The following is a 13394-nucleotide window of genomic DNA, read 5'->3' as shown; positions in this document are numbered from 1 at the left end:
CCAGCCTCAGCTGCCTCCTCCGGAAAATGGGGATCATAATAGCACCCAACGCCTGGGCTTGATGTAAGGGTTTAATGAGCGAATGCTTGAAACCTGTTTGGCCTCTAGAAAGTGCTTAACACAAGGTGGCTCTGGTATTCCACAGCAGGCCTGGTGCACAGCACTTACTGATGTTCCCACATTTCTGCTGTGCCACCACCCTGCGAAAGATGCTTTCATCGGCCCCACTGTTCAGATGAGAACACTGTCCTGGGTGGTTCAGTTAGGGACTGGGGCGGGGGCAGTATCTGAACACAGGCCTCATGGCCACGCTCACTGATGTCCGGTCTGTGTCCTAAGCCTATCGTTCCAGGATTGTTTTCTTCCCGACGATCCTGGGAGAGAGCTGGCATTGCAGACCCCACTTGTCAGCAGAAGACCCAGGGACCCAGAGAGGTTCGGTGGTTTCTCCAGGGCACACAGCAAGTGAGCGCCTGGGTGGTCAGAACAGGCTCCGTCGAATGGGAGGGCGTGGCACTGGGATGCCTACTTTTGCCTGTGGACTCTCCCCTGCCCCATCCTCTCAAGCCGGGCTGGGCGTCCTTCCCTCTCCACAAGGGACTGTCCCGTTCCTGAGCCCCAGGCAGGTGGGCAGGGAGAGAGCTCAGCCCAGGAGGAAGAGCCCGGCTCCTCCTGGCAAAGCTGCTCGGCTCCCTCAGGAGGGGTGGCTGCCGCAAAGAGAAAGGCCCCCCACCAAGTTTCCAGGGGGACCAGCAGACAGGCAGGGCTTCAGCCCAGAGGGTGCCCAGCGTGCAGGCCCCACGGGCAGAACGAGCTGCTGCTCCTGAGCAGCCCCCAGAGTCTCTGGGCTTCCTCAGCCTGGGAGATGGGGGTGCAAAGGAGCGCCGGGTTCCCTCTCGCAGTGGGGCTGGTCACTGCCCTGACCCTGCCAGCTTCGATCTCAGGGGACATCACCCTGCAGGGCACCTACTGTGCGCCAGCACCCAGGGATGCAAACGGCGACAAAACCACTGGGTCCTGCCTTGGGAGTGTGGCGATTCTAATAGATCATCCATGTCGCAAGGGTCAAGCTGCCTGTGCAGCCCACAGAGGTTTACTAAGCACCTACTATGTGTTAGACACTGTCAGGCGGAGTCAGGGAGGCAGTGGAGTCTGGGGAAGCGTGAGCATTTATGTGTACGTATGTTTGTGTGTGTGTGTGTCTGCGCCCACACGCACGTGAGCCCATGTGTAGGCCCAGTGTCAGTGTGCCAGCCTGGTCACGTTGCCGAAAAACACCGGGCAAACTAAAATAACTGCAGAGGCGAGTCCTAATTATCAGGATAGGAGACACCGGAAAGCTCAAACCATGAGCACCAAGAGAAATAAGACCCAGGCTCGTGGGGACCCAGGCCTCGACTCCCACCTACCTGAGTCTCAGTTTCCTCAGCCCGCAAGCGGGGATAAAGAGCGCACCTACTTCCTGGGGTTTGGGGAGGATCCGCGGAGAAACGCGCGTAAAGATCCTTCAACGCTGGCAGTAGTAAGTGCTTGATCAGTGTTGGTTCCGGGTGATCTGGTTGTCTCCTTCGGGGGAGGCCCTCCTTCCAGCGATGAGGGGGGTCCAGAGTCCTTTGGGAGCCTGTGGCCCAGCAGAGGACACTGCTCTGTTTCAAAAGAAAACAGGGTTCGTCAAGTCTGGGAAATACGTGGGGATAGCAGCCCCAGCTCTCCTCCCGTGGATCTCTTCTCACAGATCCGCCCTCGGGAGGTTGCTTCTCCACCCCCATCCCACCCAGCTCTCAGCGTGGGGGTGGGAGGCCGGAGAGATGGGGAGTTGAGGAAGGAGTCGCACCCACCCCTGCAGGATCTGGATCCTCCCCACCCCCAGGTGTGCGGGTAGCTAAGGGGGCTGGGGGGTGGGGGGAAGGTGCGCCCCAGCCCGGGGCGGGGGGGACACGCTGTCAGCGGGGAGGAAGCAGCCCTCCCACCTCCTGCAGACCCCCTCCCACCCCAACTCCTCAACTAGAGGAAAACATTTTTCTTTCTTACCAGGCAGGTGATCTGGGCGCGGCAGATGCAGCCTTCCTCTCAGACGTGTGCTGGTCGCAAAAACAATTCACCCAGTTATAGAAATACCTGTCCTCTCCCTCCCGCTCCTGCTGGAGAGCTGACACAGAGGAGTGGCCTTCTGAGCAACCCAGAGCCGCTCAGGTGCCCACCATGTGCCAACTTGCCAGGTCCCCAGCAGTCGATCGCCTGTGTGGGCAGCCTGAGAGCAAGAGGCCCTGTAACCAAAGGCAGCTGGAAATTCCGAAAGACAACCCACGGTGAGAGAGAGAAACAAATCAACACCAAGGCGTTCCCTCCGACTCCCTCTTTCCTGGTCACACACACACTGACACGAGCCGTGTCGCAAGCAACAATTCCCTTGTTAAATTGTCCACCGCGAGGAGGCCGCCTTCGCGTGCAAACTTCTCTGCCATCAACCCCTGAATTCTAAGAGCCCTGCGACCTTGGCCCCTGGCCTGGGTCCTGCCAAAAGGGGCCGCAGGGGCGCTGCTCCTAACCAGCCATGTCTGGGCGGGCTTTTCAGGCGCTGATGCTGGGAGACAGCGTCTCTCCTTCTTAAACCTCTCGGTCAGTCTTTTCTGCCCAAAGGAGGGCGTCAGGATGGGGGCTCTCTGGACAGCTGTGGGTACCCTTGCTCATGGAGTTTGCCTCTCCATCTTGGGAACCTGCTTCAATTTCTCACTTAATGGCACTTGACCTAACGGATGGAGACAGCTCGCAGCTGACACCGCTCCCTCCTTCCATTGACTTTGCCGGCTGCCACCCGTGACCTCTAGGATGGCCACGCTTAACCCTTGCTGCCCCCGTTCCCAGAGGGGCTCCTCAACTCCGCAGGGCCCTCATGAGCCTTTGTCCTCACGCTGGGATCCTCGTCAGACCCTCTGCATCCTGGTCGCACCCCACTCATTTTCCACCATCCGTCGGTAAGTGCGGAGCGTGCAGGGCTGGGAAGGTTAGCCAGCTGCTCTCCTGAGCCACCATCCATCTGATGGTCGGAAGGACATGGCTGCTAGCATCCCAGCCCGTGGAGGATGCCCAGAAGTTTTTTTTTTTTTCTTTTTAATCTGGAAAAACAAAAGCTCTGTATCAGATTTCCTTTCATCCTGACCCTGCTAATCCCTGAATCCGAATTTGCTGACAGGGCAGTTCTGTGACTTGTCAAGACTCACCCCTTTCCGGGCCACCGCCCTGCGTCTCAGCAGGGACCCCTCTGCAGAGTTCTGACCACCCGAGCAACTTTGGCCGCTGTGGAAGTGTCTATGGGGGCCTACGAGGTCCTGAGCCCGGCGCCCGTGGGGTGGGCGCTGAGCAAGCAGTGAGGCACCCCCATCACCACAGCAGGCACAGTCCAGACCCCGCGTGAGGGGCTTTGGCTGCATTTGCAGAAGGTGGTGTTCACGAGCAGGGTTCAGAGATGATAATGGGACCCACCTCACAGGGCTATGGTAAGGATTTCAGAATGAGGTCACAGGGAGCACTTTCTACCTGCTGGATGGGACGCTGCCTGATTCATAAACTGTTGGATAAAAAGCCTATTCGATTTTCAAATAAGAATTTTTTTTTTTTTTTTTTTTTTTTTTTGCGGTACGCGGGCCTCTCACTGCTGTGGCCTCTCCCGCTGCGGAGCGCAGGCTCCGGACGCGCAGGCTCAGCGGCCACGGCTCACGGGCCCAGCCGCTCCGCGGCACGTGGGATCCTCCCGGACCGGGGCACGAACCCGTGTCCCCTGCATCGGCAGGCGGACTCTCAACCACTGCGCCACCAGGGAAGCCCCACCAGCCGCTCCGCGGCACGTGGGATCCTCCCGGACCGGGGCACGAACCCGCGTCCCCTGCATCGGCAGGCGGGCCCTCAACCACTGCGCCACCAGGGAAGCCCCAAATAAGAATTTTTTTTTTAAATAATGAAATCGTGGTTGCGGGGAACTCAGAGGGGTGTGGTGAACCCCGAGTGTGACCAGGCTGCCAGGAATCAGTTGACCCTTGACCCTAGAGGCCCTCCCTTCCCCTAGAGAAGCCCTTTGATCCTCCAGGGACAGGAGGCACTCGCCCTGCCTCAGAGGGGAGATGCCACCTTTGGCTTTGAACTTATGAGACAGCTAAGCTAGGGGGACGCCAGAAGCCAAAGGGAGTATAATTTCAAGTGCAGTTGGGTGATGAACCCCCATATGCCCCGATCCAGCTGAGTTCAGCCTCTGAGGTCAGCTTAAATCTCGGTCTACAGCAAAGCTGGAAGCACCACCCCCTGTCTTCCAAGCGCCTCCCCTTTGCCTCCCAGGCCCACTGTTGGTCCTTAAGTTACAGCCACTGCTGCTGGCCAGGGCCGGGAGCCTGCTGGGGTTTCTTAAAGAAATCTGCAGTGACTGATAACAGACCGCGTGCCAGACCCTGGGGGAGGCGCTCTTATCTGCCTCCACCTTCCACATGGGGAAGCTGAGGCCCAGAGAGGTAAACATCTTGCTCCAACGCTGCACTGGGATTCAAACCCAGACCCGCCTGACCCCACAGTCAGTGCCCTTGACCCCTCACGCAACCTCCCACTGGGGAGATTCCCTCTGCAGTTCTGTCCCCCAGGAACTTTTGGGGACCCTGGCTGAGCCCCGGGTCCCCCTCTCTAGGCCTCAGGATCTTCATTGTCAAGCGACGGGGGTTGAGCTGGTGATGCCCTAGGGTCCTTCCAGCCCTAACATTTGCAGACGAACCGCCGGCCCCCCTACTCAGGAGTCTGAGCTGTCCCCCTACAAATGTTTCCCTGAACGATCAACAGAGTGACAAGTCCCTAAGGAGAGGGGAGACGCGCGTCGGGAGCCGGCTTGTTAGAAGCCTGACGTTAACACGCCTCGTGCACGCACAGGTGAGACCCGAGCATGGCCACGGGGGATGCAGAGGTGGTGGCAGGTAAATGGGGCCTGAGGTGGCTCCAGAAGTGCCTTTATAGCACACGGCGTGGAGGCCGCGTCTGTCTGGGAGAGGGGTCAGGCAGGGCGGACCTCACGTAGTTCTCCTCTTTCATCCCCTGAGTGTGGGGAGGAGCCTTTGTCCACCCCGTGGAGAGCCCAGAACTGTACCAGACACAAATAGATGCTTGGGAAATGCTTCTAACTGAGGGCGATTTTAAACATGAACCAAGCAAATTGCATTTATTGCACACGTATTAGGTGCAATTGGACGATAAAGTGGGGAAAGGAACGAGCAGTGATGCTCTGGGAAATTTGGGGGTCAGTTTATTTACCCATCCAGCCATCCATTCACTCACTCCACAGTTATTTATTGAGTGCCTACTGTATGCTGAGCTCTGTATGGGGGCTAGAGATACAGACCAGCATCTGCTCTAGGAAGCTTCCAGCCAGGTATGGGGAGAGACAAGTTGAGGACAGGTGGCGTATGAGGTGCCACGGGCAGCAGGGCGGGTGGATACAACTCTGTTGTTCTCATCCCTGGCCGAGTCGCCCTCCAGGGACCAGCCAGGGTTATTAATATCCTGCTGAGTCAGGGGGCCCTTGAGTTTCAGCATCACAAGATGTTAGATGTTCTTGACCCCTGACTGCCCTCTCCCTCCCTCCTCTTTCCCACCTGCCCTTCCTCAAGAAGACTCTACCTACCTCGGGCTGTCCAGAGGGCAGCAGGTGCTGACGGAAAGAGGTCCGAAAGGGAAAGACCTTGGGAGTGAACAAGTTTAAGTCCGCATTCTACCGTCCATTAGCTTCGTTGGATTGGCCACTTTGGGGTCTCCCCACAGCAGGGCAGGAAGGTGACTTCTGGTCCCATGGATGCCTTGGAGTCCCCTCATCTCTGAACAGGAGAGAAGTATAGCAACTGTGCAGCACTGAAAGGGCCGTTATGCCAAGGGCTGACCCCTAGCAGGTGTTAAGAAGTGATGGCTGTTCATCCAAGTACCCGCCGAGGCTGTTGTTCCACGTGTCTTGTCTGGGGAATGACCTTGGACGTGTTGGGAGGCAGATACAGGACGATCATGGGGGATCCAGGGCCCCGCAGCTTCCGCTAGAGCCTTTGCTTCCACTCCTAGGGAGCCCTCCCGCACTGTATTGTGATTTCTGGGTTACTGGTCCCCCTCCCCCCACACCCCCACTGGACTACAAGCTCCACTTGGGAATGCTTTCCCGTCCAAGTCAACAGACCTCCAAGTGCCTAGCGCATAGTAGGTGCTCAATAAACGTTTGCTGCCTCAGTAGACGAGCAGCAAGTGAGAAGTGTGGTGACTCCTGTGCACGCAGGTAAAGCTGAGTAATTCGTGCATTAATAGGAGCCGTATAGTTGCTGATTGGAATATTTAAAATGAAATCTCCTTCTAGCCCTTGCTAATGCACACACTTGCTTCCTCTCCCTCCCTCTCTCTCCTCTCCCGCACCCCCAGCCCATCTTTCTCCCTGCCACTTTCTCTCTCTCTCTCCCGAATAGAATTGTCTCAGCTGTCAGCTCTCGCCATTTATACGCGTAGACTTGGACGGATCACAGCTCTGAAAGATCTTCTCAGCATTCTGATAGGAGGTGGAGAGGTCTATGTGTGTATGACTTGACATCACTACTAATCAAAACAGTGCATCTCCCACCCTGTCTGGAATTCCCACGGCAGATCAAGGGGCGCCAAGGACTCCTGCCACAGAGAAGAGACAACGCGGCCGCACTTGGCCCATGTCGCGTAGTTACCCCCACCCCCCCGCAGCCCCGGCCCTGGCCCACCGGCCTGGGTTTTCTTCATCTTGTGTTCAGGCCGTCCTCGTGATTTCCTGTGCACGAGAGGAGGAGGAAGAAAGGAAAGCAATCAGAAGCCGAGGGCCAGCTGATGCACGGCAGGAGAGACTGACACCACCGAGCAGCATCTAATCTTTGGACATTGGTGACCCTGCCGGCTCCATGAGCACCCAAGAGATGTGACCCTCCACTTGACCTCAGCGAGCTTATGTTCTAGTTGGGGAGGTGAAAAAGAACAGTTTGGGGATGCCTCCGATCAGTCAGTGCTCAAGATCTTCCAAGACCTTCAGAAGACGGTTTAATTCCCGACACCTATCGTTTACCCCCATGCCCCTTTCTTGCCCCTTTTACTCCACACCTGGCTACACTCAGCTTCTCATTGTCTAGAAGATAAGGCTTCAAAATGACACTTAGAGGTTGGCCCGGCTCACCTCCGCCATCCCCTCCTTGCCTCGGCCCGTGGGGGCCAGGCTGTCTCCCCGACATACCTGGGATGTTCCCTGCCCAGGTCTGTCTTCCACTGGGAACGAAATAGTAGGCACTTAACTGGGTTCGAGCCCAAGCCTGGGCCCTCTGCCTTCCTAGGCGTCCAGCAGTTCCCACGTGGCTTCGGAGCCTGGCACCGAGGCTCGGCCTCTGGCCTGGAGACTAATGTCAGCTCCTGACCTGGAGGTCCCTGGACTGCTCCTCTGGGGAGATGGCACAGTGTGGCGACGGCACTAAGACGCTGCCGGTGACTGGCGTGGAATCTCAGCCCCTGCCCTCAGTAGCTGCGTGATTTTGGACCTCAGTCTCCTTAGCTGCACTACGGGAATTGGAACAGCCCCTCCGCCACAGGAATTAGAAAGATTAGAAGTGATCACGCACAAAGCACACCTTAAAACCGTACGCACTGTGAGTGCCCGGCAGGCGCTGACCGTGAGTATTACGGTCACCCTCTGACTTACGTTGTAGCTGTTTGCACACATGGCCCGCGTCCTGGACTAGGCTGTGAAGCACTTGAAGGCAGAGACCACTTATGACTCACCTGAGTCTTTTATTCCGTCCCCTACCGCCCCACCCTCACAGCCCCACCAGCTTTGTCAAGGGAGGGAGGAGAGAGTGGTCATAGAAAGAAAAAACGATGCTATTACCAGCTCCCATCACCAGGCGGCTGGTTTGTGCCAGGGGCTGTGCTTTATAACCATCACCCTGATACCCACCGCCTTGTGCTGTAACCGTTTGTTCCTCCTTGTTTACGAAGGAGAAAACTGAGGTTCAGAGTAGTTAAGTCACTGGCCCAAGATCACCCAGCTTGTGGGAAGTGGACTCCAGGACAACTGATTCCGAAGCCAGGGGCTAGAGAGGCCACAGTGCACGGCGTGACTGGAGAGGGGCGCTCACGCGTATACACACCAAGCCAAACACTACGGAGGCCCCCGGCGTGTCTTTCTCGTCAGACTTCACAAGAACTTTTCTATTAAAAAATTTATTTTTTAAATTTCATTGACGTGAAGCTGATTTACAATGCTGTGTTAATTTCTGCTGTACAGCAAAGTGATTCAGTTAGACATTTGTATATATTCTTTTTCATATTCTTTTCCATTATGGTTTTTCACAGGATATGGAATGTAGTTTCCTGTGCTCTACAATAGGACCATCTTGTTTATGCATCCTATACGTAATAGTTTTTGCATCTGTTAATCCCAAACTCCCAGTCCTTCCCTCCCCCCCCCCCCCCCCCCCCCCCCCCCCCCCCCCCCCCCCCCCCCCCCCCCCCCCCCCCCCCCCCCCCCCCCCCCCCCCCCCCTCCCCCCCTCCCCCCCCCCCCCGGGCCCCCGCGGGGGGGTGGGGGCGGGGGGGTCGCGGGGGTGGGCGGGCGGGGCCGGGGGTGGGGCCGGCGGGGGACCGCCCCCCGGCCGGCGACCGGCCGCCGCCGGGCGCATTTCCACCGCGGCTAATCCCAAACTCCCAGTCCTTCCCTCCCCCCCCCGCCCCCGTCCCTTGGCAACCCCGAGTCTGTTCTCTACGGTAAGAGACTTTTGAAACCAAGTTTTAGCAGGAGCTAAGGGTGGCTGCTGAGAAAGAGGAGTCGATGTTTGGCTTGCTGGACCAATCCCGTTCTACTCACTGCTTGGATGCTATTTTCACACAGGGTGGGAAAAATAACCATCTCATCCCCGCCTCCTGTCCCAGAAGGGAGGGCTTGCAAACATACGGAGAGTGGGGAAAGATAAAGCCCCGAGAGCCTTGACGCAAACTGTCATTCGTGTGCCAGTTTTCCATGAAGACTGAAATGAAGATCAGCGGTGAAACACACAGAGGGAAACGAAATTTGGATAAAAGGGAAGAACAACCCAGAGCGGCTTCTCCTCCCGGTAATTCCTGCTCCCTGGGTATAAGGCCGCATTCCATGGGAACAGCGTTCGCGCTTCACTGAAAGCAAAGCTCCTACCAGCTGGACCCATTATTAAAGTGGAGCCCCAGGATTAGCATATTTGTGTGATGACAAAGTAAACCAGCTGAACAGCTTCAGGAGACGCTGGAGCCCCAGGGACAGGAGAGTGAACAGCCTTGCTTGGCCAGATCCCAGAGCCTCTCTGGCCATTCCACCCAACGTTCTTGAGGGCCCCTGGGCTAGGATGCACAACAGTGGGGGCCTTTTAGACCTAAAAGCAAGTCGAGCCTAGTGGTTACGGATGGGGCAGTGGGGACAAAGAGAACTGAGTTTGAATCCCAGCTCATCTAAGACCTTGCTGTTTGACCCGGAATATGAGTCCATTCCCTTCTCTGTGATTCAGTTTTCACATCTACAAAATGGGTGTAACAACACATCCCACCAAGGATTCTGTACTGATCCGGCGAAGGAACACATGCAAAGCACTTAGCAAGCCATCGATGAAAACCTACTTTCTAGTGAATTCTTCTAGAGAACTATAGTTAACTTTTCGGGAATGGACCTGTTGGGGAAAGCGAGGATTCTTTTAACATTTGATGCTTTGTGGAAAAATGTTGCACTAGCCAGTTGCTAAATAAATTCATAAAGCCATGTGTCTATGTGTGTGATGTGTGTGTCTGCGTGAGAGAGAGAGAGAGTGTGTGTGTGTGTGTGTGCGTGTGACAGTCACGTGGATGAAGGAGAGCAAAGCCTGAGCCAGGCTGTTGGGGATTGAATCCTGCCTCATTTACTGAGTGACCTTGGACGAGTCACGTCACCTCTGATCTCAGCTTTCTCTCCTCTCTAGAACGGCGATAACACACCTACATAATAGAGTTGTTTAAAATGACACAGGCACACGGGAATTCCCAGGCGGTCCAGTGGTTAGGACCCCGCGCTCTCACTGCCGAGGTCAATCCCTGGTCGGGGAACAAAAATCCTGCAAGCCGCGTGGCCAAAAAAATAATAATAATAATTATAAAATAAATAGATAAAATGACACGAGCACGGGAAGGACCTAATTAACATTGGTCAGCCTCTTGAAGAACAAAAAAACGGCTACGGCTAAGTGCAAAGTTGGATCATAGAAGAGGAAAAAGACATCGGTGGAAAAACAGGTGAAATCCAAAGTCTGACGTTCAGTTAACAGTGCTGGGCCAGGAGCGTCCCCGGTGGCGCGGTGGTTAAGAATCCGCCTGCCAGCGCAGGGGACACGGGTTCGAGCCCTGGTCCGGGAAGATCCCACATGCCGCAGAGCAACTAAGCCCGTGCGCCACAACTACTGAGCCCGCGCTCTAGAGACCACAAGCCACAACTGCTGAGCCCACGCGCCACAACTACTGAAGGCCGCGCGCCTAGAGCCCGTGCTCCGCAACAAGAGAAGCCACTGCAATGAGAAGCCCGCGCACCGCAGCGAAGAGCAGCCCCTGCTCGTCACAACTAGAGAAAGCCTGCATGCAGCAACCAAGACCCAACGCAGCCAAAAATAAATTAATTAGTTTAATTAAATTTAAAAATATATATTTAAAAAATAGTGCTGTGCCAATGTTAATTTCTTAGCATTGATAAATGTATCTTGGTTATATGAGCTGATAACATGATGGGAAAGTAGGTGGAGGGTATAGAGAACGCTCTGTACTATCTCTGCAACTTCTCTGTAAATCTAAATATTCCCCCCCACCAAAAAAAAAAAATATATATATATATATATATTTTTTTTTAAGGGCTGAGGAACTGGTCTAAAGGGACCGAAAGATTAGACAGAACAACGTGATGTGGTGTGGATTCTTGGACTGGATACTGGGTCAAGGGAAAAAATAAAATTGCTGAAAATAACAGTATTGGGAAAATTAGCAAAATGTGCACCTGGGCTATATATAGGGAAGCAGTATTCTGTCAATATTAAATTCCTGAATCTGATCACCATGTGAGGCTGTTTAAAGAGAGTGTCCCTCAGAAGGAAGGTGGGTGGCTGCCCGGGACGGGGGAGGAGGGTTGGGAGCAATTGCTTAATGGTTATAGAGTTTTATCTTGGAAGGATGGAAATGTTCTAGGACTAGGTAGAGGCGGTGGTTGCACAGCATTGTTAATGTACTAAATGCCACCGGACTGGTCTCTTTGAAATGGTTAATTTTACATTATATGAATTTGACCTCCATAAATATTAACATATGTAAAAAAAAAAAAGAAAGAAAGAAAGAAAGAGAAATGCCCCTGTTCTTAGGATACACAAGCTTCATGCAATTACTGGTGAAGGGGTGTGATGTCTACAACTTCATCTCAAATGATTCAGCAAAACACCAGCAATAGCAGCAGCCGTGAGGGTTATGTATGTTCACATGGGGAGAGAGAGAAAGCCATAAAGCACCCGTGGCAAAAAGTATACAGGGGTTAATTTTACTATTCTTGTGTAGGTTTTAAATATTTTCCAATTCGAAAGCAAAAAACAGCAACAATCGCATTGAATTATAAAGAACCTAGCACTTGCTACCTATAGGAAGCTCATTCAATAACAGAGTTATTGCTACATCTGCACACAGCCTTAGAATTTTATCTGAAGAGTTATCATTTATTTTCACAATAACATCTTGAACCCCCCTCTGAGTGGAGATCTGAGCTGCGCCCTGGCAGAGGCGGGGTGAACCTGGCAGCGCCCGCCTTGGTTGCTTGGGGTGAAGGCCACGCCCGGGGACTGTGGGCAGGTGAGAGCAGATCCTGTCTCCCATGCCCAGTTGCTGGCCGGGTGCCCGCACACGGGAGCTGCCTACTGGAAAGCTTCAGCATGAATGCTACACAAACGAATCAGCAGATCCAGGGGCTTAATATTGTAGGGGCCACAGAGAGGTCCGAGAGCTTAAGTGTTGAGGGGGATTGGGGGCTGTGCCACCCTACCTGTCCTTCGCAGCCGTTGGCATTGGAGAAGCAGCCACTCGGGAGAGTTTAATGGCAGCCGAGGCCCTGGGAGACATAGCCGTGGGGTCCCAGATTGGTCACCCTTGGGCACACTATCCAATCAGCCACAGACCTGGCCCTGGGTGAGTAGGGTAGGGTGGGGCAGGGGAGGGACGTGGGAATGGAAGGGGATCACGTGCGTCACCGCTGCTCGTTGATGCTGGTCCTCTTGCACCCCACCCACACCGGAGTCTCCAAGCCCCCCCGCGTGAACCAGAGCAGTCAGGTTAGGAGCGCATAATCGGGTAATTCAATTGCTTTCCAGGGAGAGCTGCTGTTTAATTAAAGAGGACTGAAGACAGACCAGTAGGCTGGGGAAGCCTGGCCTGATCATCTAGAGAGAGTGCAGCCATCTGACAAGGTACAGAGTGCACTGCCGAGCTGTGCCACCAGACGCTGCCATGGGCAGCATGTGGTGCTCCAGGCAAGGGAGGTGTGGAGGGCACCAGCTTGCTGCCAGAGAAGGGCAGGGGGCGGGTCACATGACAGCAAATCAGAAGGAGATCCCGCTGGCCTAGGTTTCAAACACATTTGCATTTAAACAAACACCATATCCTATAGTCTGCTGGTTTCTAGCTGTGAGACTTCAGGAAGTTCCTTAACCTCTCTGAGCCTCAGTGTCCTGATCAAGGACACAAGGTGAGGAAGGTACCTGTTGGGTGAAGTGAGGGATTCTTGTAACATGTGATGCTGTGTAGAAACTTTTCATATTAGCCAATTACTAAACATGACCATGAAGCTGTGTAGGTCCAGGTGTGCGTGTGCATGTGCGTGTGTGTGTGTGTGTGTATGTGAATGTCTGCGTGTGGGGAAGAGGGGGCGAGTGTCTGTTCTTTGGGACATACTGATTAAGTTGCGCTTAACTAGCTGTGGGGTAAGGCTGCCGTCATTCTTGCCTCCCAGGTGTGTGAGGGTTAAGTAAAGCCCTCAGAACAGGCCGGGGAGCATGCCCAGCGCCCAATAAATGTCAATTCTATTGAAAGGGGAAAAAAAGTGATTAACACGTCTTGGACCAGGAGAAAAAAAAACGCCTGCTAAATTTCTGACATAAATACATTTATTAAGAAATGTAAGCCGGGCTTCCCTGGTGGCGCAGTGGTTGAGGGTCCGCCTGCCGATTCAGGGGACGCGGGTTCGCGCCCCGGTCCGGGAGGATCCCGCGTGCCGCGGAGCGGCTGGGCCCGTGAGCCGTGGCCGCTGAGCCTGCGCGTCCGGAGCCTGTGCTCCGCGACGGGAGAGGCGGCGACGGTGAGAGGCCCGCG

The sequence above is a fragment of the Physeter macrocephalus genome, chromosome 13 (assembly GCF_002837175.3).
Source record: "Physeter macrocephalus isolate SW-GA chromosome 13, ASM283717v5, whole genome shotgun sequence".
Classification (NCBI taxonomy): domain Eukaryota; kingdom Metazoa; phylum Chordata; class Mammalia; order Artiodactyla; family Physeteridae; genus Physeter; species Physeter macrocephalus.
Note: the sequence above shows the minus strand (reverse complement) of the source record.